This window comes from Engystomops pustulosus, chromosome 6, assembly GCF_040894005.1.
Source record: "Engystomops pustulosus chromosome 6, aEngPut4.maternal, whole genome shotgun sequence".
NCBI classification, from domain to species: domain Eukaryota; kingdom Metazoa; phylum Chordata; class Amphibia; order Anura; family Leptodactylidae; genus Engystomops; species Engystomops pustulosus.
The window spans coordinates 109795258-109821728 of record NC_092416.1 but is presented as its reverse complement, the minus strand read 5'-3'; the positions used below and the strand labels follow the sequence as shown (position 1 = coordinate 109821728).

General features: G+C 42.8%; 1 protein-coding gene across 9 annotated transcripts in view; it reads left to right on the top strand.

Moving 5' to 3' along the window:
- The window catches only part of EYA2 (EYA transcriptional coactivator and phosphatase 2), a 565525-nt gene that overhangs the window by 113715 nt on the left and 425339 nt on the right, over positions 1-26471 (top strand). Inside the window, exon 1 of one of the 9 annotated variants that reach the window (XR_011847696.1) lies at positions 17386-19637. The exons of 7 other annotated variants lie outside the window; for them this stretch is intronic. The gene's annotated coding sequence lies outside the window, so the exon portion shown is untranslated. Of the gene's footprint in view, positions 1-17385; positions 19638-26471 lie in introns of those variants that run through there. One more of the 9 variants, XM_072110583.1, reaches the window with a different exon arrangement.

The following is a 26471-nucleotide window of genomic DNA, read 5'->3' as shown; positions in this document are numbered from 1 at the left end:
GCTCAGTCCAAATCAGTCGGACCGTCCCCCTGCACACCCCCTAATTTGTGTCGCATGAAAGCCAGTGCAGCTGCGCTGTAAAAAGGGTTGGGTGCGCCACAATCCCAGCGCACACACTTCTTAAATACCTGTGCAAGCCGTTTAAATGGTGCTTAAAAAGGTGCTCAGTCCAACAAAAGTACATAGCGCAACCCTTAGTAAATGAGCCCGTTTGAGTTAAAGCTAGAATTGTCATAAACCCCAAAGAAGATTCAGCTTCAAAGGATTCCCTCAGCTAGCCTGGCACCGACTGTTTAAGAGGCTTCCCTCTATTTTGTTTGGCAACAGAAAAAGGATCATAAATAGAGATGAGCGAACATACTCGTCCGAGCTTGATGCTCGTTCGAGCATTAGCGTACTCGGAACTGCTCGTTGCTCGGACGAGTATTTCGCCAGCTCGAGAAAATGGCATCTCCCGCCGTTGTGATTTCTGGCGGCCAGAAACAGAGCCAATCACAAGCCAGGAGACTCTGCACTCCACCCAGCATGACGTGGTACCCTTACACGTCGATAGCAGTGGTTGGCTAGACTGATCAGGTGACCCTGGAATAGACTAGCCCGCGCTCCTCGGATCATTCTCTGTCTGGATGCCGCTAGGGAGAGAACCCAACAGCCCTTCTTACGGCTACAATAACGTTTTATTTTACTTATTTTTGGTTTGGCTGTGGCTGGGCTTGCTGCCATTAGTAGTGCAGCTAGTACCATATTGTGAGTAATTTGCAGGGAGACTTGCTACCGTTGTGTTTAGCTCTTAGTGACACACATATCCACCTTAAACACCGAAGTAGGACAATTTATTAGGGGTTTGATTTGAATTAGGCATAGTCTGCTGATTTATTTTTTTTACGTTTATTTCTTTTTATAACTCAAAGCCATCTGGCAAAGCAGTGTGCTTTCAGTGTAGGCTAGAAAATAGCCATAGGAGAACCCCAACGGCTTATTTAGGCCTACAATAGCGTTATATTTTCCTTTTTTTTGTTTGCTTGTGGCTGGGCTTGCTGGTATTAGTAGTGCAGCTAGTACCATATTGTGAGTAATTTGCAGGGAGACTTGCGACCGCTGTGTTTAGCTCTTAGTGACACACATATCCACCTCAAACACCGAAGTGGGACAATTTATTAGGGGTTTGATTTGAATTAGGCAGAGTCTGCTGATTTATTTTTTTTACGTTTATTTCTTTTTATAACTCAAAGTCATCAGGCACAGCACAATATCCAGTTGTGTGCTGTCAGTGTAGGTTAGAAACTAGCTATAGCAATAGGATAGCATCGTTTTGTTTAAAAAAAGTTTACACTTTACACTTTAATTTGGAAAATGTTTAACCCGAGTGCTAGGGATAGAGGACGAGGGCGTGGACGTGGGCGTCCAACTACTGCAGGGGTCAGAGGCCGTGGTCCTGGGCGGGGTGAGACACCACCTGCTGATGAGGGAGCAGGGGAACGCCGCAGAGCTACACTCCCTAGGTTCATCATGTCTCAAGTTATTGGGACTCGTGGTAGAGCACTGTTGAGGCCAGAACAGTGCGAAGAGGTGATGTCGTGGATTGCGGACAATGCTTCTAGCCATTTGTCGACCAGTCAGTCTTCCACGCAGTCCACCCATGTCACCGAAATCAGCGCTCCTCCACCTCAGCCTTCCCCCCCAGTCTGCCCCCTCCCAGCAAAATTTGGCATTTGAACCGGCATACTCTGAGGAACTATTTTCTGGGCCCTTCCCACAGTCACAAACCACTTGTCCGGTTGCTGCTGAGCTATTTTCCGATGCCCAGGTTTTCCACCGGTCGCAGTCTGTGGGTGATGATGACATTATTGACGTAGTGGAAGAAGTGTGTAAAGAGGTGTCGGACGATGAGGAGACACGGTTGTCAGACAGTGGTGAAGTTGTTGTCAGGGCAGGAAGTCCGAGGGGGGAGCAGACTGAGGGATCGAAGGATGATGAGGTGACAGACCCAAGCTGGGTTGATAGGCCGGGTGAACACAGTGCTTCTTAGACGGAGGCGAGTCCTATAGCAGAACAGGTTGGAAGAGGTTGGAGAGGCAGAGCCAGAGCTGGTGCATCAGCGCCAAGTGTTTCCCGTAGTCAAGCTCCCGTAGCGAGGGCTAGATTTTCAGAAGTCTGGAGGTTCTTTAAAGAAACACCGGATGACCGACGGACTGTGGTGTGCAACCTGTTCCAAACCAGGATCAGCAGGGTTTCCACCACTACTAGCTTAACTACCACCAGTATGCGCAGGCATATGAATGCTAAACACCCCACTCAGTGGCACCAAGCCCGTTCACCTCCGGACGGGCACACCACTGCTCCTTCCCCTGTGTCATCTGCTAGTCAGCCCCCTGCCCAGGACCCCGGCCCAAACACCTCCCGTGCGAAAACCCCATCTTCGCCTCCACGATCCTCCACAGCATCCACCAGCGTTCAGCTCTCCATACCCCAGACGCTGGAGCGCAAAAGGAAGTATAGTGAAACCCACCCACACGCCGAAGCCCTCAACGTCCACATCTCCAAACTGCTTAGCCTGGAGATGCTGCCCTATAGGCTGGTAGAGACCGAGGCCTTTCGAAACCTCATTGCGGCGGCCGCCCCTCGGTATTCGGTCCCCAGCCGCCACTACTTTTCCCGATGTCCCGTCCCAGCCCTGCACAAGCACGTGTCAGAGAACATCATCCGTGCCCTGACCAAAGCCGTTTCTGACAAGGTCCACCTGACCACGGACACGTGGACGAGTGCTGCCGGGCAGGGACACTATATATTGCTGACGGCACATTGGGTTAACTTGGTGGAGGCTGGGACCGAGTCTGACCCTGGGGCTGGTCATATACTGACGACGCCGAGAATTGCGGGGCCTACCTCGGTCCAGGTCTCAAAGGCCTACTACGGTGCTCAAACTGCTGAGCCTAGGTGATAAAAGGCACACCACCCAAGAGCTATTACAGGGCATCACGGCGCCGCTGAACCTGAAGCTAGGCATGGTTGTGCGTGACAACGGCTGTAACCTGGTGGCGGCTCTACAACTCGGCGGACTGACACATGTGCCATGCCTGGCCCATGTGTTAAATCTCATGGTTCAGCATTTCCTCAAGACATACCCCAATCTGTCTGATTTGCTCACGAAGGTGCGCCGCATCTGTGCGCATTTCAGGAAGTCCAGCACAGATGCTGCCACTCTCAGGGCAGCGCAGCGCCGCCTCCAACTGCCCGCTCACCGACTGTTGTGCGACGTGCCCACGAGGTGGAATTCAATATTAACCATGTTATCCAGAGTTTACCAGCAGCGCAGAGCGATTGTAGACTGCCAGATGTCAACTTCCACCAGAACTGGTAGTCAGGTCAGTCAGCTTCCTCAAGTCTACAATGAGGAGTGGACGTGGATGTCTGATATCTGTCAGGTGCTGAGTAACTTTGAGGAGTCAACACAGATGGTCAGTGGCGATGCCGCCATCATCAGCCTCACCATCCCGCTGCTTGGCCTGTTGAAAAACTCTCTGGTCAGCAAGTCGGAAGCTTTGCGCTCGTCACAAGAGACGGGGGAAGAAGATTCCCTTGTTGATAGCCAAAGCACCCTTAGGTCTGTTTCTCAGCGCATATCGGAGGACGATGAGGAGGAAGAGGAGGAGAATGTTGGCTAAACAGAAGAGGGGACCATTGTTCAGTCCTTCACTGTTCAGTGTGTATGGGCAGAAGAAGAGGAGTTGGAGGAGGAGGAAATGGACAGTCAGGCCAGTGAGGGGAGTGAATTCTTGCGCGTTGGGACTCTTGCACATATGGCAGATTTCATGCTAGGCTGCCTATCCCGTGACCCTCGCGTTCAAAGAATTTATTCCAGCACCGATTACAGGGTATTCACTCTCCTGGACCCACGGTACAAGCTAAATCTTTCCACTGTCATACCTGGAGAGGATAGGAGTGTGAGAATGCATGAATACCAGCAGGCCCTGATGCACAAGCTGAAACAGTATTTCCCTTCTGACAGCGCTAGCGGCAGAGGGCGTACTTCTGCGGGACAAGTAGCGAGGGAGAGTAGGCGAGCAGGCAGCTTGTCCAGCACTGGCAGGGGTACGCTTTACAAGGCCTTTGCCAGTTTTATGTCACCCCAGCAGGACACTGTCACCTGTCCCCAGTCTCGGCAGAGTAGGGCTGATCTTTACAGAAAGATGGTGAGGGAGTACGTAGCTGACCATACCATCGTCCTAAATGATCACACAGCTCCCTACAACTACTGGGTTTCAAAGCTGGACATGTGGCACGAACTGGCACTGTACGCCTTGGAGGTTCTTGCCTGCCCTGCCGCTAGCGTGTTGTCCGAGCAGGTTTTCAGTGCAGCTGGTGGCATCATCACCGATAAGCGGACAGGCTGACGCTTATCAAGATGAATAAAGCCTGGATTTCTCAGGATTTCCATTCTCCACCAGGTGAAAGAAGCTCAACCTAAATAATGTATGCACTCCTCCTCCTCATTGTCCTCCTTCTCCTCCTCTTTGTACACTAAAGCAGAGGAAACTGGCTATTTTTTGCCAGGGCCAACTGGCTCTAGCTATAGTACTCTACGTATTTAATTTTTCTGGAGGACCACCTATCTGCTCCTCTGGTTTGAAAACTTTTTTGGACTGCCACATACAGGCACTATCCAAATTAAATTGTCTCCACACGTCGTCTTTTTAGCTGCCTCCACACGTTGTCTCCATTGCTACCTCCACACGTCATCGTCATAGCTGCCTCCAAAAGTCGTCCATATAGCTGCCTCCATACATGGACCCCTTATCAAACGAACTGTGTCAGGCAGAATTTTGGGTTGTTTTCATGGCTTCCATATCAAACTTGTTAACTTTGTCGCCACCCTGCTGTGTAATCCACAAAATATACTGGCAAACTTTTATCATTTACCGATATTATTTCAGCGCTTCTTGCGCATCTGTTTACATTCTCCTCACCCGCCATAACCCAAACTTATAAGAACACTACTACACTTGATCTTATACAAAAGGTTTTGTTTGGGGAGTAGCCTAGAGACAGGGGCTTGGATTGGCGAAAGCTCGCCTGGCAGCGGAGCGCCAGCTCCATCCCAAGATCCAACTAACATAGTTTTAACTGCAGCACCTTTAATCTACTACTAGTTCACTGCCTCCATACATGGTCCCCTTATCAAACGAGCTGTGTCAGGCAGAATTTTGGGTTGTTTTCATGGCTTTCACATCAAACTTGCTAACTTTGTCGCCACCCTGCTGTGTAATCCACAAAATATTCTGGCAAACTTTTATCATTTACCGATATTATTTCAGCGCTTCTTGCGCATCTGTTTACATTCCCCTCACCCGCCATAACCCAAACTTATAAGAACACTACTACACTTGATCTTATACAAAAGGTTCTTAGAAGTGCTGTTTGGGGAGTAGCCTAGAGACAGGGGCTTGGATAGGCGAAAGCTCGCCTGGCAGCGGAGCGCCAGCTCCATCCCAAGATCCAACTAACATAGTTTTAACTGCAGCACTTTTAATCTACTACTAGTTCACTGCCTCCATACATCGTCCCCTTATCAAACGAGCTGTGTCAGGCAGAATTTTCAGGTGTTTCACCAGATACATAGTGGAACTCGGCCCATCTGTCGCCGCCATGCTGGAGACCTGAAGTTGCAATCATAGCAGCGCAATATGGATGCCCCATACTGTCGCTCTTAATCATGGAACCATTTCTGAAAAAAACAATTAAAAATAGAACCACTATGCTATTCCATTATTCCTAGGTGAAATATTCAAATGCTCATTTTTCGGGTGTTTCACCAGATACGTTATGGAACTTGGTCACTATGTCGCCTCCATGCTGTGTTATCGACTAAATATACCGTCAACCTTTTGTTCACATAGGAAATCATTTCAGCGCTTCTTGCTCACCTCCTTTAGTGTCCATTTTTAGGGTATGTCGCCATGACACACTCTAGCCTGCCACTGCTGCCTCTGCATGCCGTCCCCTATAGTGTCAGGGTCAATTATTGTATGTTTTGGATGCTATCTAGCCTCATTCGGTCACTCTGTCATGGCCATGCTGTTGCCCATAATTTTGGCATAATGGTGCGATTAAGCAGCCTCAGAGACATCCATGCATGCTGCCCCTGCTGTTTCCTGTTTATTTCCGTGGTGTTTCCATCCTTTTCTGAGGTTCCCAGGTGTTTGGCCAAGCTTCCCTGTGCAGAGCCTTGGTCCCCTTGAAAAATGCTCGAGTCTCCCATTGGCTTCAATGGGGCTCGTTATTCGAGACGAGCACTCGAGCATCGGGAAAAGTTTGTCTCGAATAACGAGTACCCGAGCATTTTAGTGCTCGCTCATCTCTAATCATAAACAATACCAGTAAAACATGTCAGTTAAGGAATTATGGTCCATCTCAGCCAAAGTGCACATACATTTTTGGAATCTGTATCGCCAGGGAATTACATTATTATGTCTCAATAGATTGGTAGCATTCTTGTACACCGACATAGAAAATGGAATGGAACCATAACAAATGGATCAGGTTTGGTATCAATGCGATCCAGGGATTTGCCCAAATCCAATGATACCAGGACCCTGACCCTATGACTTCTCCATGGTTCTGGATTTAATACCAGGTAGGGGGGGCCTCAAAGGCGTCCTCTGTTGTGAAGGGGTGTGTCTGCACCTAATATAATGAGAACATCACTGATGCCCATTTTCTTTCTTGGGAAACTTGTTACCATCACCATCGCAGAAAGGATCATTAAGAGTGGCCTGTCAGTTTCCATTGTGCGGACAACTCTAAATCACTTCCTGCACTTTCTAGAACCTGTGCATTCTGGGAGTGTCTATAAAAGGATAATTAATTGATCTTGTGTACCTCTCATGGGTCCAAAATGTCACATTTTCCTTCACAGTGTTCATCAGCATGTAGATTCATTTCTGCAAGCCACATTGGTTAGTGGGACAGTGGCAGAAACATACTAACCATTTGTGAATATTATCTAATAAAGTTAATAGCTAATGCTATAATAAAATTTCAATAACTTTCGAGGAATCCCAACCAGTGACCATGTCATACACATAATTATATTTTCCTCTCCTGTAAATAGTATTCTGTTGTGTTAAATGAATCTACAGGGGATCATTCATCGGGTCATGTTTTTCACATGTCATGCATTAGTACCTGTACCAACCCTATAAATACCTATGCTGAATTTGTCAACATGTCTACGTCTCTTCAGTAGGTTTTTGCTGTAAAATACACATTGGCTGAGAGCCATTATCTGTCATTTTATTCCATGGTATCCCACCCAGGGTGGTGTGTGTGCTGCAGTTTCACTATCCTCTCTCGTGGAGAAAACATGTCCTGTGTAATGTAGAAAATGTGGTGTAACCAGAAGCTGTAGAAATGTAAGAAATCAAGTCATCTGGGCCATGATAATCCTGCTCTACATATGTATCATACATTGCAACACTCATTCCTGCTCTTGTTTCTACTATTATTTTATGCCATTTATGACCATTTGCCATTCATAATTTGAAAGTAAAGACGGCCCTAATTTACTCAGTTCACATGAGCAGTTCCATGTTACAATATTCCGTAGATTTTTTCTTAAGTTGTATTTGTATGTAAGTCGCAACAAGTATTTTTACCCCTTTGACGGCTGTATTAAAAAAAAAAAAAACAATTGCCTAACACAGTTGACCAGTGTAGCCAAGTACTAAAGTTCAGTAAATGACTAGCATCCAGAGAGTTTCACCAGAGGTTGTGGAAGGTTGAGAGGTCTCTATTTAACAAGTGGGTCATCTGTAAGTCAGGTGTTCTTAAAGGGGTTTTCCCACAAAAGAAAATTCTCAATCTCAATCCCCTAGTGATGTTAACACAATAAAGATCATCGTAACCCTTTACTTTACCATTTACTCAGTTTTATTGCTGTTTGAGCTCCTATTACTCTATGGTGCTCAGTGTAAAATCCAAGGGTGTGGGCAGGGCCTCATTTAGCAGACACTTTACTGTATTATCCTTCTAGTTCTGTAGTGTGACAATGTGGTTACATTATGAGAGTACAAGGTGTCTATGCACTTTCATCTGGCTTCTGACATTGTACTAACACACTGACATAGAAAGATGAGACAGATCAGAGATGCATGAGATGATTACACAGAGGCTGATAGACCATTACACTGATACACTGTAAGCTCTGCTACATATCACAGCTCTGCTATGTGCCTGCATTCCCCTTCCCCCAGATTACTTATCTCCTTGTAGCTATTAGTTTGCAGCCTTTCTCTCTGCTCACCATGTGATGACAGGATGTTATCAGTCAGTGTCTCTGAGATCCATGCAGGGGTCGTGGCTACAGACATTAATCTCAGCAGCACGATCTGACACAAAAATCCAAGATAGCTGCCGACCCTAAGTGAGAAGTTACTGGGTCTTGTCTAGGGGAAATTGTGTACACCAGGAATGATAAAGACAGGCTTATATGTGTGAAATGCTGAATTTTTGTTAATAACAGTAAATTATAGAATGTGTTATTTTGTTATGCTGAGTACATATTAGGAACTTGTCTTCGTGGTAATACCCCTTTAAATCAGGGACTGACAGGATAATAATGTCATGTAAATACTGTATATACTCGAATTTAAGATGAGTTTTTCAGCACAAAAAATGTGGCGAAAAACCTCACCACAGCTTATACTCGAGTCAAGAAAAAAAACAAACAATGTACTCACCTTTCTTCCCCCAAAACACCCCCCCCCCCCGAGGAGGTCCCCTTCTATACAGCGATGCATCGGCTCAGTGTCCTCGCGCTGTCTGTCACAGGGATCATGATGTCAGCCGCTTGCTGATGTTCTACTATGTGCGCCGGCATTGTCACACAATATGATGTCAGCGAGCGGCTGACGTCATGGTGCCGGCGATTGACGGGGACAAGGAGCCGATGCCGGAGCATCACTGTATAGAAGAGGATGCGTCGGAAGGTGATTACACAGTTTTTTTTTCTTACAGTCATTATATTGAGGCAGGGGCTGCAGGCTATATACTACAGGGGCTGTCAGGCTATATACTACAGGCGGCTGGCAGTCTATATACCAAAAGGGGGTCGCAGTCTATATACTAGAGTGGTTGGCAGGCTATATACTTCAGGGGCTAGCAGGCTACATACTACTGGGTGCTGGTGGCTATATACTACAGGGGGCTGGCAGGCTATATACTACAGAGATGGAAGGCTATATACTGGGGAGCCTGGGGCCAATGCATTTCCCACCCTCTGCTTATACTCGAGTCAATAGGTTTTTCCAGTTTTTTATTTTAAAATTAGGGGTCTTGGCTTATGCTCAAGTATATACGGTATACACATTTTACTTTTCACAGTAAAACATGCGGTGTGACACAATGTTCTGTTAAACCCAGTGTTATTATTAGTCATTTGAACTGTTCATTTTTGACACAATGTAATATAGAATTACAAGTCAAACTTATATTGCTAATAACTCTGTTCAGAATTTTGTCTTCTGTGAAACCTAAATTTAAATTTTGCTCCTGTTTTTAATCTAAATGTTCATAATGGCCCGCATTTATCACTATTTGCAGTTTGCCTGTGAAGTATACAGGGTTCTCCAGATTCAGCATTTGTGGTCCTCCCTGCACTGCTCCTACAGAGTGCACCACCTTTTTTTTGGTGCACCTTTAGCCCCTAACCGCCAAAGCCACTTTTCACCTTCCTGACACACTAATTTTTTCAAATATGACATGTCACCAAAAGTGGTTATAACTTTGGAACACTTTAACATATCTAAGTGATTTTGAAACACCATGTTAACTTCATGTTGGTTGAAAAAATTTGGTGGTGTATTTTGCATTTATTTATGAAAAAAACACATTTGGTGAAAATTTTGAAAAATTTGCAATATTCAAAATTCAAAGTGTTCTACTTTTTCAACACGCCTTAACAGCAAAAAAACTTTAACTAACATTTACCAAATGTCTGCTTTATGTTGACATGGCTTTTTATGCATTCTATCACTTTTGTGGGATGTTATGGGGCTTTGAACTTTAGGTGCGATTTTTAAAATTTTCATAAAAAAACAAAATCATGCTTTTTAGGGACCTGCCATTGAGAGGCCTAAATAGGTAAAACACCATAAGTTACCCCATTATAGAAAGTACGCCCCTCTATGTACATAAAAAACTTTTATCAAGTTTGTTAACCCTTTAATTGTTTTGCAGGGGTTAAAACAAAATTGGGTGCAATTTAGAAATTTTTATTTTTTTGGCTGAATGAAGGTATTTTTTTGAAAAATTTACACATTTTTAGTTGATAGCATACCAAAACGCTCCACAAAGTTTGATACACTATCTCCCAAATATAAAAATACCCCATATGTGGTGGTAAACATCTGCATTGGCACATGCCATGGTATTAAAGGGAAGGTGCGCCATTCAGAGCAGATTTGCATTGTCATCTTTAAATGGCTATAGAATCTTAATTTCTGGCAATTTGGACATGTAAGGGCTTATTTTCTGCAACATTATATGCACTTTACTTCATTTTCGTTGTGCATTATCTTATTGATAAGATTTAATTAAATCTTGAGTGTATGGAGGAAAAGAAAATCGTCAATTTTGGTTTCCTTTCTTTGAATTTTTTGGGTTCCGTACACCATACCATAAAATAATATATTATCTTTAATCTATAGATCATCAAGATTATAGGGATATCTCAATTATATTTTTTTTTAAATATATTTTTACAATTTTACAGAAAAAAAATAATGTAGAGAAAATCTTATTTATTTTCATATTGCCATCATTTCCGATACATAACTTTAATATTTCTTTGTTGACAGAGCTGGTTTAGGGCTTATTTTTTGTGTTGAGTTTCCGTAGTACCACTTTTTTGCACATCAGTTTTTTAAATCGCTTTTTGGAACATTTTTATATAGGGATTTGTCAGGATATGGGATCCGTGGATCCTCTGGACCACCACGGGAGGTGGTACTAGCCGACACCTGGGACCAGAATCTAAGTGGCACCTGGTTTTCACCAGAGCCCACCGCAAAGCGGGATAGTCTTGCTGCGGCGGGGTGCCACCAGGTCGTTCCACAGGTGTGAAAAGCCCGCGGTTGCAGCCAAGGTCGAGGTACCTTTGCAGGAGACAGTCTGGTTGTAAAGTTTAGGCCCAAGGTCAGGGCAGGCAGCAGAGATTCAAGGTCAAGTCCAATATGGTATCAGCAATGGGAGGTCCAGGCAGAAGGGAACCGGAACACAGGGACGGACAGGAACACACAGGAGCACGGGAGCAGTAATGTAGGAACACGGGAGCAGTAATGTAGGAACACGGGAGCAGTAATGTAGGAACACGGGAACAGGAACACAGGAACAACCAGGAACGCAGGAATATCACAAGGGAGCTTTCTCTATGGCATAGGCTCAAAGATACGGCAGGGTGTGCAGGTATAGTTATTTTAAAATAGAATTTTGGGGAATGGCCGGTGGCAATTAACAGTGTGCTGGCCCTTTAAATTTTCTTAATCCGGCACGCGCCTTAGGAGTCGGGGACACGCACACACGGCCCGAGGTCCAGAATCTAGCGCAGGAGAGGTAAGCCGTGCGAGCACAGCACTGCCATACGGAGAGGGGCACAGGAGCTACCGTGACAGGATTTTAGGGAATATTACATTTTTGGGAAGTATTTCGGGTTTTGTTTTTTATGTAGTTAACACTAATGTTACTGATTTATTGTACAGATCTTTTTAGATGCGGTGATACCAAATATGTGTTTTTTTTGTGATTTTGTGTTTTTTATACTTGAATAAATGTTTATAGAAAATGTTGGTGTTTAGAGGACTTTCACTTTACAGGCAGTCCCCGGATTACGTACAACATATGTTCTGTAGGTTTGTTCTTAAGTTGAATTTGTATGCAAGTCGGAACTGGTAAATTTTATAATTGTAACCCCAGCCTATAGGACAATCGGATTTTAAAAATGTTGGATTCTCATGAGAACCAGGATTAACAATAAAGCTTAGTTGCAGACACCTTTGATGACTGTTAGAGCTGATCATTGCAGCCTAGGGCTATAGTACAGTAAATAACCAACATCCAGAAGTCCGTTTGTAACTAGAGGTAATCTGTAAGTTGGGTGTTCTTATGTAGGGAACTGTCTGTATTTAATTAATTTTATTAAAAAGAATTTATTAAGTGTTTAAAAAAAAAAAATTATTTTACTTTTATAGGTTGGTCGCTTGTTCAAGCTCTTCTTCACCTAACACAGTGTAATACAGATATTACACTGTGTTATGTAACACACTGAGCAGGCTGCGTTGCTCAGTGTTCTACAGCTGGGTCTTGCTAGGAGGCAGGACCTGGCTCGTGCAGCCATGGGGCACTGACAGAACCCAGGGTTGCCATCGGAGCCACTGACTCCCCCCTTCCTGGTAAGCGCTGCAGGGGGATCAATTTAGAAAAGAAGCCCCTTGCATGCTGTGGTCAAGGGGTGACACCCACAGCTACTAGCACCAGCTCCATTCGGCAGCCTTAGTAAATGGTAAAAACACTTTAATGGTATCATTGACTGCGTATTTTTTAAAGAAGCAACCAGGATGTGCTATAGAGTTCAAAAGTCTTCAAATCCATTTTGTGTAGTAAGATTAAAAATCGCATACAAAGATGTGTGCACAAACAAAGCACTACCAGGAGGCTGCATAGTAAATAATCAGTACATTTGTTTATACAAACAGTACATAATATAAATCTAAAATGCAGTTCATGGATCAAGAAAATATATGATAGGTCTAGAATAGTATATGTATATAAATATGCACGGTCTACCACAATGCAATATAACAAACAGACAAGGGAACCTAGAAAGTGATAAAAAGATATAAAAAATAAAGGACTACATTACTGGATAAAAAGTGTTGGCCAAGAGTGCATGAAATCCCCATGCATATTTTATAGGCTTCCTCAAGGGTATTATTGACTATTTTAAAAAGTATACCATTTATTTCTTTCATTGTCAACCATAGAATCAAATGTTTAGCAACTGGAAGTTAAGACAAAACAAACTGCTAGGGCAGATAAATATGCAGATACCAGTATTGGGGACCAAGCACATGATCAGGGTACAAGTGCAGGATAAGGGACGGTCTTGAAAACATGGTTCTGAGTAAAGGCTACTGTAACCCCTCACCCATCAGTCTTCCACTTACTAAAATCTCTTCTCTATAATCCATTCTTAATGCAGCAGCCAGGCTCGTCTTTCAGACCAAACGCTACACATATTCCTGCTGGTGAGAACTATTTTACCCTTTTACCCTTCTGTTTCCACTCTATTTGAAATCACAAGGAGAGAGAAAAACTGTGCTGGCTTATTAACCTGCTTTGGAAGAGTGAGAGATATTGGGGCAAATGTACTTACCTGGTCCAGCCTCGATCCCCAATTCGTACGGTCCGACGAGGATGAAATCCGGCAAGATTCATGAAGAGCGTGCGCCCGAGTTCCCGCATCTGTCGCTTTCCTGCCAAGGTCCGCTGGAGTTCACCTTTTTCTTCCAAGTGCTTGTAACTGAGTGTCTTGAGGCACAATTCTAATTGTTAAATCCTGCACGTTGTCCATCGGCCACGTCCCCCGATTCCTGTCGCGTGCAAGCCGGCACCGATGCGCCGAAATCCTATCGTGTGTGCCAAAATCCCGGGGCAATTCGGCGCAAAACGGAAATCGGCGGGAAACCCGTCAAAAATGCACTCCGCTGACCCTTAGTAAATGAGCCCCAATATTGTATTGAAGATTTCTGTATTCACCCGTCTCATTCTGAATACAGTTTAAATTAATCACACTCATCTACAAAGCTCTTCATAATACTGCACCTTCCTATCTCTCCTCTCTTATCTCAGTCCATAGCCTGCTCTTCGATCCAACAGTGATCTTAGATTATTCTCTTCCTTAATTTGAACCTCCCACTCACATCGGCAGAACTTGCCCTACCACGGTCTATCAGACTAATTCCCAACATCCAAAGCTTCAAATGCCCTCTTAAAGGGAACCTGTCACCAGATCTTTCACAAATACAGCTAGTGGCAGGTTCCTAAAGAGCCCTAGTAACTAACTAATATGCTGCAGTAATATCATGTGACCACGGTGACACCACTGCAGGTCCTTTAGCCTTCTAACATTAGCAAACTGAACACCAGGCAAATATCTCATAAAATCACAGCAGTCTGCATGGAGAAGAGTAAAAGTCTATGCTCTAAAGGTCCTCTAAAGCAGTGATTTTCAACCTGTGTGCCGCGGCACACTAGTGTGCCGCGACACAAGGTTGAGTGTGCCGCCGGGGAAAGATCCCCGAACTAAGCTGCCCCGGTGTCCAGCTGCCGCCGCGCCCCCGTTTTCTGCCCCATACTTACCTGCAAGCCCCGCGCCGGCGATCCGCCCATCTTCAGTAGCTCCTGTACCGCGCGGCCCATGTCACGTGACTGACGCGACCTGACGTCAGGTCGCGTAAGTCACGTGACCAGAGGCGCGCGGTGCAGGAGCTACAGAAGGTGAGCGGATCGCGATTAGGAGTGAAGGTACGTGGAAGAAGACATCAAGGGTAAGTATATATGGTTATTATTTGTATAGGGAAGGAAGCTAGGGTTTTTTTTTTATTAGTAAAGGTAGGCTGGGGCTTTTTATTTGTTAAGGGGGGCCTCTAGGGCCTTTTAATTAGTAAAGGGGGGCCTCTAGGGCCTTTTAATTAGTAAAGGGAGGCCTCTAGGGCCTTTTAATTAGTAAAGGGGGGCCTTTAGGGCCTTTTAATTAGTAAAGGGAGGCCTCTAGGGCCTTTTAATTAGTAAAGGGGGGCCTCTAGGGCCTTTTAATTAGTAAAGGGGGGCTTCTAGGGCATTTTAATTAGTAAAGGGGGGTCTCTAGGGCCTTTTAATTAGTAAAGGGGGGCTTCTAGGGCCTTTTAATTAGTAAAGGGGGGGCTCTAGGGCCTTTTAATTAGTAAAGGGGGGGCTCTAGGGCCTTTTAACTAGTAAAGAGAGGCCGCTACGGGCTCTTAATTTGTAAAGGGAGGCCGCTAGGGGCTCTTAATTTGTAAAGGGAGACTGCTAGGGTCTTTTAATTAGTAAAGGGAGCCCGCTAGAGGTTTTTATTAGTAACGGGAGGCAGCTAGGGCCTTTTTATTAGTATAGGGAGGCAGCTAGGGCCTTTTTATTAGTAAAGGGAGGCAGCTAGGGGCTTTTTATTAGTAAAGGGAGGCAGCTAGGGGCATTTTATTAGTAAAGTGAGGCAGCTAGGGCCTTTTTATTAGTAAAGGGAGGCCGCTAGGGGCTTTTTATTAGTAAAGGGAGGCAGCTAGGGGCTTTTTATTAGTAAAGGGAGGCCGCTAGAGGTTTTTATTAGTAAAGGGAGGCCGCTAGGGGCATTTTATTAGTAAAGGGAGGCCGCTAGGGGCATTTTATTAGTAAAGGGAGGCCGCTAGGGGCTTTTTATTAGTCAAGGGAGGCAGCTAGGGGCTTTTTATTAGTAAAGGGAGGCCGCTAGGGGCATTTTATTAGTAAAGTGAGGCAGCTAGGGACTTTTTATTATTAAAGGGAGGCAGCTAGGGGCTTTTTATTAGTAAAAGGAGGCCGCTAGGGACTTTTTATTATTAAAGGGAGGCTGCTAGGGACTTTTTATTAGTAAAGGGAGGCCGCTAGGGGCATTTTATTAGTAAAGTGAGGCCGCTAGGGGCTTTTTATTAGTAAAGGGAGGCCGCTAGGGGCATTTTATTAGTAAAGTGAGGCCGCTAGGGACTTTTTATTAGTAAAGGGAGGCAGCTAGGGCCTTTTTATTAGTAAAGGGAGGCCGCCAGGGGCTTTTTATTAGTCAAGGGAGGCGGGCCTTTTTATTAGTAAAGGGAGGCCGCTAGGGGCATTTTATTAGTAAAGTGAGGCAGCTAGGGGCTTTTTATTAGTAAAGGGAGGCTGCTAGGGACTTTTTATTATTAAAGGGAGGCAGCTAGGGACTTTTTATTAGTAAAGGGAGGCTGCTAGGGGCATTTTATTAGTAAAGTGAGGCCGCTAGGGGCATTTTATTAGTAAAGGGAGGCAGCTAGGGGCTTTTTATTAGTAAAGGGAGGCTGCTAGGGACTTTTTATTATTAAAGGGAGGCAGCTAGGGACTTTTTATTAGTAAAGGGGGGCCTCTAGGGGTTTTTTATTAGTAAAGGGAGGCCGCCAGGGGCTTTTTATTAGTCAAGGGAGGCAGCTAGGGCCTTTTTATTAGTAAAGGGAGGCCGCTAGGGGCTTTTTATTAGTAAAGGGAGGCCGCTAGGGGCATTTTATTAGTGAAAGGAGGCCGCTGCTGGGACATGTTATTAGTGAAGGGAGGCTGATGCTGGGCATGTTTTCAGTGAGGGGTCTCCCTTCACTAATAACATATATTTAAATATATATATATATATATATAATTATCTGATGCCTTTTCTTTCTTTCTTTTTTTCAGATCTGGGTATGCTGATTCATACTTCGCCTGATTCGGTGGACTACATCAATGACCTGGATTATTTTTTTTTAATAAAATGGTTAACAAGGGTTGTTGGGGAGTTTTCATTTTAATAAAATATATTTCTTTTAAAAAAAAATTGTGTGTTTTTTTTTTCTACTCAAAATTTGCCTTAGTAATGGTGCTGTCTAATAGACGGCACCCATTACTAGGAGCGGGGCCTAGTGTTAGCCGGTAAAAAAGGCTTAACGGTAACCCCCTAATCATTACCCTGGTACCCACCGCCACCAGGGGTGCCAGGAAGAGCTGGGTACAATCCAGAACCTGACCGTCTGTAGATGGTCAGGTGCTGGGGCGGCTGCAGGCTGGTATTATTGGGCTGTGATGGCCCTATATCAATGGGCACTCACACCCCAGTAATGTCAGGGTGCTGCTGCTGTATTGTATCTGGCTGGTTATGCAAATGAGGGGGGACCCCACGTCATTTTTTTTTTTAAATTATTTTACCAAAACGGTACGGAGACCCTCATTTTCTATAACCAGCCAGATATAATACAGCTGCAGCACCCTGATATTACTCGAATTTGAGCACCCACTGTTTCTGGGCAGAGCCCAATACCAGCCTGCAACCGCCCTAGTACCTGATCATCTGTAGACGGTCAGGTACTGGATTGTATCAAGCACTTCTGTTGGCGGTGGGTACCTGGGTAATAATTAGGGGGTTGATATCAGCCTTTTTTACCAGCTAACACAAGGCCCCAGTCCAGCACCGTTACTGAGGCAAGTTTTGAGTTTAAAAAAAAAAAGCATTTTTTAAGAAATATTTTTTATTAAAATAAAACCTCCTCGAAACACGCTTGTCAACCATTTTATTAAAACAAACTATCCACATAACTAAAGTAATCCACTTAATAAGACGATGTATACAGCATTCACAGATCTGAAAAACATTTTATAAAAAAGGTTAATAAAAAGAAGTATACGGGCAGTCCCCGGGTTACATACAAGATAGGTTCCTTGAGTTTGTGCTTTTGTGCTACGTCACTAATGTCAATTCAAGCAGGAAATGCAGACCGTAGTAATATGTTATTATCACACACATACAGCTCTCGCGAAGTTCACTCTTGGGGGGGTTTAAATCATCTTCTTGTCGCCACAAGAGCTGCTTTTTAAGCCCTCAGGAATGAAATATGCCTAACAGAGGTCCTTTTAAGTGTGGCAGATAATGTAATACTCCTCTATTTTAGTGTGTGGCTGCGCACACTATCTCAGGAGTGATGGAGAAGTATTTGAGAATGGAAAAGGCAAGTCCCGAACAGGACCCTGGACACAATTCTAACCCAAATGAAGGCCCTAGTCTGAGAGTTGGACAAAAGAAAAAAGACAAGACGGTGAGCTCAAGGCAATACAGTGAAAGCTATCTTTCATTTGGATTTACTTTCACTGGGGATGCGACAGCACCAACACCACTGTGCTTGGTGTGTGGTGAGAAGCTTTCCAATAGCGCTATGGTGCCAAGCAAACTTAAACGCCATCTCCAAACGAAACACCCTTCCGTTCAAAATAAACCAATGGAGTATTTTGTACGCTTACGTACAAACAATGAGAAAGGAGCTACTTTTTTGAGAAAAAGCACAAAGGTAAATGAGAGAGCCCTCAAAGCTAGCTACCTTGTTGCTGAACGCATAGCTAAATCAAAAAAGTCCCACACTGTGGCAGAAACATTAATACTACCAGCTTGTAAAGATATTGTAAATGAGATGCTTGGCCCTGAAGCAGCTAAAGAGATCGCTAAAGTGCCTCTCTCTGATAACACAATTGCCAGGCGGATTAATGACATGTCTGCGGACATTGAAACAGTTGTTTTGGAAAAGGTGCGCATCAGTAATAAATTTGCCTTGCAGCTTGATGAGTCAACGGATATCAGTGGACATTGTCAGTTGTTGGCCAATGTGCGTTTTGTGGATGGTGAAGCCATTAGAGAAAACTTCCTATTTTGCAAGGCACTGCCAGAAAAATCAACAGGAGAGGCAATATTCCAAGTCACATCGGAATATCTTGATAAAAGTGGACTTACATGGGAAAACTGCATAGGTGTCTGCACTGATGGAGCCGCAGCCATGGTCGGGCGCATCAAAGGCTTTGTAAGTAGGGTTAAAGAAAGAAACCCAGATGTTCTTGCTACCCACTGTTTCTTGCACCGTGAGGCCCTCGTTGCAAAGACCTTACCAGCAGATCTAGCTCCTGTGTTGGATGATGTTGTGCGCATAGTGAACTTTGTGAAGACGCGACCTTTGAGATGTCGCTTATTTGCGTCTTTGTGTACAGAAATGGGAGCAGAACATAAAATCCTATTGCTCCACACGGAGGTCAGGTGGCTATCACGCGGCAAAGTGCTGGCTCGTGTGTATGAGTTGCGAGAGGAGCTTAAAATATTTCTTACAAACGAGAGGTCAGATTATTCAAAGCTGCTTGCAAGTGATGAGTGGTGTGCAAAGCTGGCATACCTGGCTGATATATTTCAACATCTGAATGAACTAAATACGCGGATGCAAGGTCGAAATGAAAACCTGCTTACAAGCACTGATAAAATGAACGGATTCCGTTTAAAGGTGCAGCTCTGGCAACAACATGTGCAGGGTGGCAACCTTCAGATGTTCCCACTCACCGAGAAACTGCATGATGACAATACTGCTGCAATGTGCGAAGCGATTGGCAGACATTTGAAAACTCTTGAGGAGAAGTTATCGTTCTATTTCTCTTCAGCCTTCACAGAATGCCTTGACTGGGTTAGGGACCCATACAGCTCATTATCCGTTGCTGGAAAGGACATGACTTTAAAGGAGCAAGAGGAACTCATTGAACTGAAGCAAGATCGCGGTTTAAAGCTAAAGTTTGCTGATCTTCCTTTGGACAGTTTTTGGTTATCTGTTGCCAAGGAGTTCCCCATTCTGGCCAACAAAGCTATTTTGACATTGCTCCCATTTTCAACCACATATCTATGTGAGCTGGGCTTCTCAAGCTTGACTGCGATAAAAACTAAAAACCGGGAGAAACTGAGAACTGTTGAGGAAGAGCTTCGTGTGTGTCTTTCCACCATTCCTGCCAGGATAGACCTTTTGTGTTCATCGAAACAGGCCCAGGGTTCACACTGAGTGAGTAAAATAAATTTAGAATCTATATTATTAACTATATGTATAATATGACTGTTTTAGTGTCATCTTGTGCTATTTTGGTTGGTGGTGTGCCCCAGGATTTTCTAAGTATAAAAAGTGTGCCGCGGCTCAAAAAAGGTTGAAAATCACTGCTCTAAAGGACCTGTGATGATGTCACCCTGGCTACATGACATTAGGACACATCCCTCAACTGGCTCTAAAGATCCAGAGATACCAGGCAAGTAACTCTGTAGGTGAAAAATGCTGTGACAGCCTATTTAGGGAGGCCGATCAAGCTTGGTAACTGCATGCAACTTTAACTCTCGTCATTAACCAATTATGGGTACTCTCCTCCGTCTGTTATCGGAAAATGCCAGGTCCCATGCTACAGGTTTTTTGACTTTGTATTTAAGATAGCAGCTGATGGCTGGTTCCATAGCAGAATTTTATTTATTAAATTATTTTATCCTATTCCCCTCTGCTGGGCGTCTGGACCAGTATACAAGCTCCTATATCTCTTGTGTCAACCCTCATAGACAGTAAGCTCTTGTAAGCAGGGCCCTCATTCTCATTGCATCATACCACTATTCATAAAAGGATTGAGGGAACAGGTTCAGATACGGGCTAAGGGTTCTACATCGGGTTGGAGCTCAGGGTTCTGGATGTGGGAACATACAAGATTCAGGTACTTATAAACCAAAATGAGTATCTCAGCACTATTCCAATACTGTTACCGGACTATTGTGGGTAATAGATGTGCTAGCGGCCAATTACAGGTGCCTATCTGTAATGATGGAAAATGGTCAAGCAAGAAATGTATAGAGCCGAGCACCTATCTATACTCAATTGACGATAGAAGTGTGCACAGTATTAAACGTATTTAATATTAAAATATTGTTAAAACATTATATTTCAGATTTACACAGAATAACATTCACATATAACATAAATGTACAAAATATACTATATGTTTTAGATCTCAGGCTGGGCTAAAAAGAGGGGTAAGAAAAGCACTATAGGGCCCAAGTGCACAATTCTTCCCAAAAATTGTGTTTAAAAAATATATATATATATATATATATATATATATATATATATATATATATATATATATATACGACAAATGAAGGTATATCCGTGGAGGACGCTGAAGAAAGCTAGATGGACAATTGGCAGTATAGTTGTGAATGTCCAGAGGTGGAAAAAATGATGACAGTCTATATGTGTTATAAAAGTGGCGACTGGTAGTAGAAAATTTGCGCAAGCTTATATAGCGTGTGGAGTCAATACGATGTAAGGGGTTCTTGAAGCTAGCCGTCACAGACGTTGCATGTGGGAGCGATCCTCTTGATTCGGCGTCCTGTAAGTTGTTGTGCACATGCGTGAGCCCGCTGTGCTTGGTGGGATTATGTCTGCCGTATCCCAACCAACGTGCCTCCCAGTAGTCCAAATCCACCGGTGGAACGGAGGTAATCCCGTAGATACAAATAAATGTTAGCACCTGTTAAAAGTTGTCTTAGATGCTTCATATAATAGAATGTCCTCTTTTTTTGGCATCTTTTTCTGGCGTTAATCTCCACGGTAACCGTCTAAAAAGATAGTTTAAGATAAAATCTCTAAACGCGTTTCAAAGCCTCCTCTTGGCTTTTTCTTCAGTAGCTGAATGTTAGTTAATCGCCCATGTTTCCTGTTTTATACAAAAAAGGAGCTAAAACCCGGCCTGGATCTTTACCGATGTTCATAGTTAACAATGGTTGTTTACATAATAGAATTTAGTACAATATAGGAAAAGAAAAAAGAAAGTGCTATATGTATTCCAGTGGGTTTAGCCCCTATATCCTTCCATATAGTACAAATAAAGTTCAACGGCTGATGGAATATGCACCGGAGACTAGTTAAACAGTGTGTTGCAATCTAGACAGGTTGTTTATGGTGTGAAAAGTCCCATGTTGCCTGTTTTATACAAAAAGGAGCTAAAACCCGGTCTGGATCTTTACCGATATTCATAGTTAACGATGGTTGTTTACATAATAGAATTGAGTACAAATTAACAAATACTACAAGTGAATGAATACAAATAGGGATACATAGATTTGACAATATACACGAACAGATAGTGAAATATTTAATACTTGCATTGTTTAATAAATCAATATAGAAAAAGAAAAAAGAAAGTGCTAGATATACATATAGATATACATATAGATATACATATATATACATATATATATACATATATCCAGTGGGTCTAGCCCCTATATCCTTCCATAAAATACATATAAGGTTCAACGGCTGATGGAATATGCACCGGGGACTAGTTAAACAGTGTGTTGCAATCTAGACAGGTTGTTTATGTTGTGAAAAGGCCGATGGTAACCGTTAACTCATTACTGTCTGTAGTTGTAATGGGACGTCTTTTGTTTATCACATAATGAAGACCGTAACTGGGAATAGTCAGTATAGAACTAGGTAGAAATCGTGGGCACAACAGACATCGGTGTGCTGGAAAGCAGCCTGACATCGATATGTGGGGTGAACACGGTTCCATCAGGGTGAATTTAAAGGTAATTAGAATATAATCAAAAAACACAAATAGTTCCATCTCAGCATTTAATCCCTTCGGGATGATCGTATCAAAATTATATATCATTTTTGATTCAGACCTTGACATTTTAGCTGTGAAGACCCCCCCCCCCCCCCGCCATCACTGAGTGGATGGCACTGAAACTTGTGTGTTTAGGGTTACAATTATGATATTTTTTGTAGTGTAAAGATAGACTGTGCTGTTCGAACCCCGATATTATATTTCTAAAATTTTATCCAATTCTTTCTTTTAGTTTTCTACTGGTTCTGCCTATATATTGTTTCTTACATGGGCATTCTATCATGTATATCACTCTAGAACTGTTACAAGTGAGTGCTTCATCGATTGGAAAAGAGAAATCATTAGTATTGGATAGTAAAGAAGTTGTTTTACGGTCAAAATAAGTGGTTCTGCAGCACATACATCTGCCACAGCGGAAAAAACCTTTTAATGATAGCCACGTCATAGGTGTAGACTTGTTGTTGTGTGTGGTTTTTTTTTACTGTTGGGGCTATCTTTATGCCCAAATTGGGAGCTTTCATAAATACTATAGGGGGATGAAGAGGTAAAGAGTCATCAATAATTTTGTCATTTTTCAAAATGTGCCAATACTTATAAATGATATTTTTGATTTGGTATATTGGGTATTAAATGGCACTACAATTTTATTGGGTATTAAATGGCAGTACTAAATGGGTATTAATATTCAGGTACTTGTTCTGGCATCCAGTTAAGGCAGGATACAGGGTTACAGATCAGACTGTAGTTCAATCTACAGGCACAGTCTTAGGTACAAGTTTAAGGTCTAGCAAAACTACTAGCAAAAAGACAGAACTACTGCAAGTCACAGAAGAAAATATTACCAGCCCTAAATAAACTGGGGGTTTAACCAGGTCCTGAACACTGCCCTAGCAGCTGACTGGCTGCATCACTTAACCGACAGCTGAGACTAGAACTGAGCTTCAGAATGAAATGCCCATCTTTTCAGGGATACTACAGGGCAGCTAAGAGTGCGGTTCACAGGCTCAGAAGCTTGTAACCAGAACCTATTCAGAAAGTTCTAACACTAACACAGAAGAATAGTCACCAAAGCTGAGGCACAACAAAAGGGCAAATGCAGTTCAGAATCGCAAGGCAGAATGGTAGTCAAAATACTAAAAGAAGGCTAGGATACAAGAATATTGAGATCAGAAAAATACAATTCCTGATCTCCTGGAGCTTACTGCAGTTGGCCTATAGCAAGCAGTGAGCTAATAATAAACAGGTGAATTCTGTGATGTCAGATACCTGGCCCCAGAAATAATTTGAGCAAAGCTCTGCCATTAAGACCAAAAAGCATAGCAAGGGAGTGCTATGAGTGAGCCTCTCAGTAAACAGCGGGTTAATTGTTGGAGAACACCAGTAAAGATGTTACAGATCTATTCAACATTTCCAATCAGTCTCTTTCACTTAAAAGAAAGCTATGTGACAATCGAAATAACAGCATAGCCCTGTTATACAGCACCTCTGAAATACAGTGGGCTGCATTTCATTGCCAATATGTGAGTACTGCTCTTTTGTATTACATTTCATGCTGAACTGCCATCCCTGAGGCATGTAGAATATACTAATATTCTTCCTTTGACTGAATACAAAATGTTATCTGAAGTGCGGCCATCTATATACATTCCTGATTGTGATAAATCATTGGAATTATCCTAGCTCAGAAAAATAGGCAGAAAATTTACCTAGTTCTTTTTTTTTATTCTTTATTGACACAAATCCTCAAATACAAAAAGAACATAAATCTGCACTTAAATACCAACAAAAAGGAAAACTGTTGATAGTAACTATTAATATCAATATTAATTATAAAAACGATTATGGCACATCTTGTGTTCCACTGCCTAGTCTCCATAGGGAAGTTGTAGAAAAGAAAAAAGGGAATAAGTAATGGAGAAGAAAACAATGAAGAATAAGAAGGAAAGGAAAAGAGACAACAATGTTTTCTCTCTTACTTTTAATTAGTTGGTTGTGTTTAGTTTTTTTGGCCCCATATTGTATCCATTTATCCCAACTATAATGGAAATTAGAGATCTTAGTAGCCATGTTACTATTTAAACATTCTCATACTGGTATATTTTGTTTATTTTCACTGTATCTATGTTTAGTAGTCTAGCAGTTTTCCAATTCGCTGCTTTCTTTCACCTAGCAACTAATAGTATACTTATAAGGAAGCCTCTGTAGCTAAAAGCAATTTATTCTAATCTTACATTCAGAAGAGAAAGTTCTGGTGATGGCATGATATTCATTTTAAGAAGTTCTGCAACTAACTTGATTGATTACAACGGCAGCATTTATCCTCATATGCAGTTGAAAATTTTGCTAATATTGAAAGCAGTACATAATTCCTTAGAGCTCATTCAGTCGGCTGTAATTGTGGCCCTGATCTGCTGCCACAATAGAAGTGTATGGCTTCTGGTCACAGCGCGGTGAGCACACAGTGTCATTCGTAGTTCTAAGAGAGGAAATTGAGCTTGTCAAGCCAAGTAGCGTACATACCAGTGCTCCTTTAACAGTGACTAGTCTTATTATCCAGTCACACTGTTTGTGTTGCAAATTGTGATTTTTAGTATACAAACTTTCAAACGTGACGTTTCGGTCAGACAATTGACCTTCATCAGACTCAGTTTGCACAAGGGTATAGGAATGCGGTCTGCATATAGCAGGATGGCGAAATAATGTGGGAATAGCGGTTCTAGCCACTGTTTGGAGGAAAGCGCTAAGGGAATGGGACCCTCTCCAGGGCACCTGTGATACTCTACTTAACCAGTGTGCAACATAATCCTTCCTTCACTAGTCCTATTATCCAGTCCTCCAATAAGGTCCAATTGTCTTAAGGGTCTGTCCTCTAAAATCTCTTTGCTAATTGCTTTTTGTTAATATGCTAATTTACCTGGTTCTTATTGTGCTTTCTAAATATTGAAATACTCAGCTGTTAAGAAAAAAATGATCCATCAACTAATGAAATCCTAAAACATAATACAATTAGAGGGAATAAATATTAGTCAAGCATCTGTTCTCTTTTCCACATGGTTATCTCCAGCGCTTTCTTGTAGCTGGGGGTGAAAGTCTGATGAGAGGTTTTTCACAGAACACTATGAAATTCAGCAGAACTGAGAGCTTATACTGAATTTCTCAGCTGTGCGGGCAGACAAATTAAATTAGCAGACCATAGATGTAGCATAAACAAAACAATATGTGTGGACAAGGCTCCCAGCAGATTTCATTGGGGGTTAGCTCAAGAAAGCAGTGACTTCCTGATATCGGCAAAGGAACATACGTTTTTTTTCTGTATGGAAGCATAGTCTATCTTTTGAAATCTAGATGTTATTAGTAGTGTTTTACTGCAATAGTTGTGTGCAGCACTGGCCATTTACTGTGACAGTATATTAATGAATACTTGCTTTGGTGACGGAGGGACAGTATATTATCTGTGACAGTGCAGCTATGAATAGCATTCCATTTACATTGCAGCAGTAAAGCCCAGTTCTGTTGCTTGCTGCATGCCTACTTTGCCTTTATTTAAACTGCATTTCATGGAGAAATCATTGTCCAGCTGTTGGTAGTGTTGTACTTCTGCTTTGTAGCCATTCAAGCTGCATAAACGTTACCAAGATTTGGCTTTTGTGCATTTGCATTGGTGGCATGCCTTCTTTGGCAGTGAATGTGAATTAGACCTACTTTAGCAGTGCAGCAGTTGTATACCTGCACGGGCAGTACAGCTGCTATATTCCTACTCTGGCAGTGTGGTATAATAGAATATACTCCCTGCTCTTATAGATTTATATCTGGGGCTCAAACCCCTAATCATTGTAAGGTGACTTTCAAATTAAATGAGTCTGTGTCCAGCGCTGGAATTTGACTAACTTGAAGGAAAGACAAGACCTGTCCTTACAGGAAGTTAGCAACAAGACTGCTACTTTATTGTGGGACTGACACATTTATAGAAAACCATAAGGTACTTTACATAAGGCGTGTAAGTAGGAAAGCAACAACTATAATTGGGTGTTCTCACCCAGGAAATGTAACACTATTGGATGTAAGTACACAAAGGAGTCTAATACTATTGGCTACATGCAAATACTGAAACTTCCCAGGTGCTTGCCTGGATACCTTCCTCTAGGTGGTGCTAGTGAGCACTAAGCCTTTGTGTGCAGAGGGAAACACCCAAACTTAGTTATCACTACACAAAGTTATATGAAATGAAT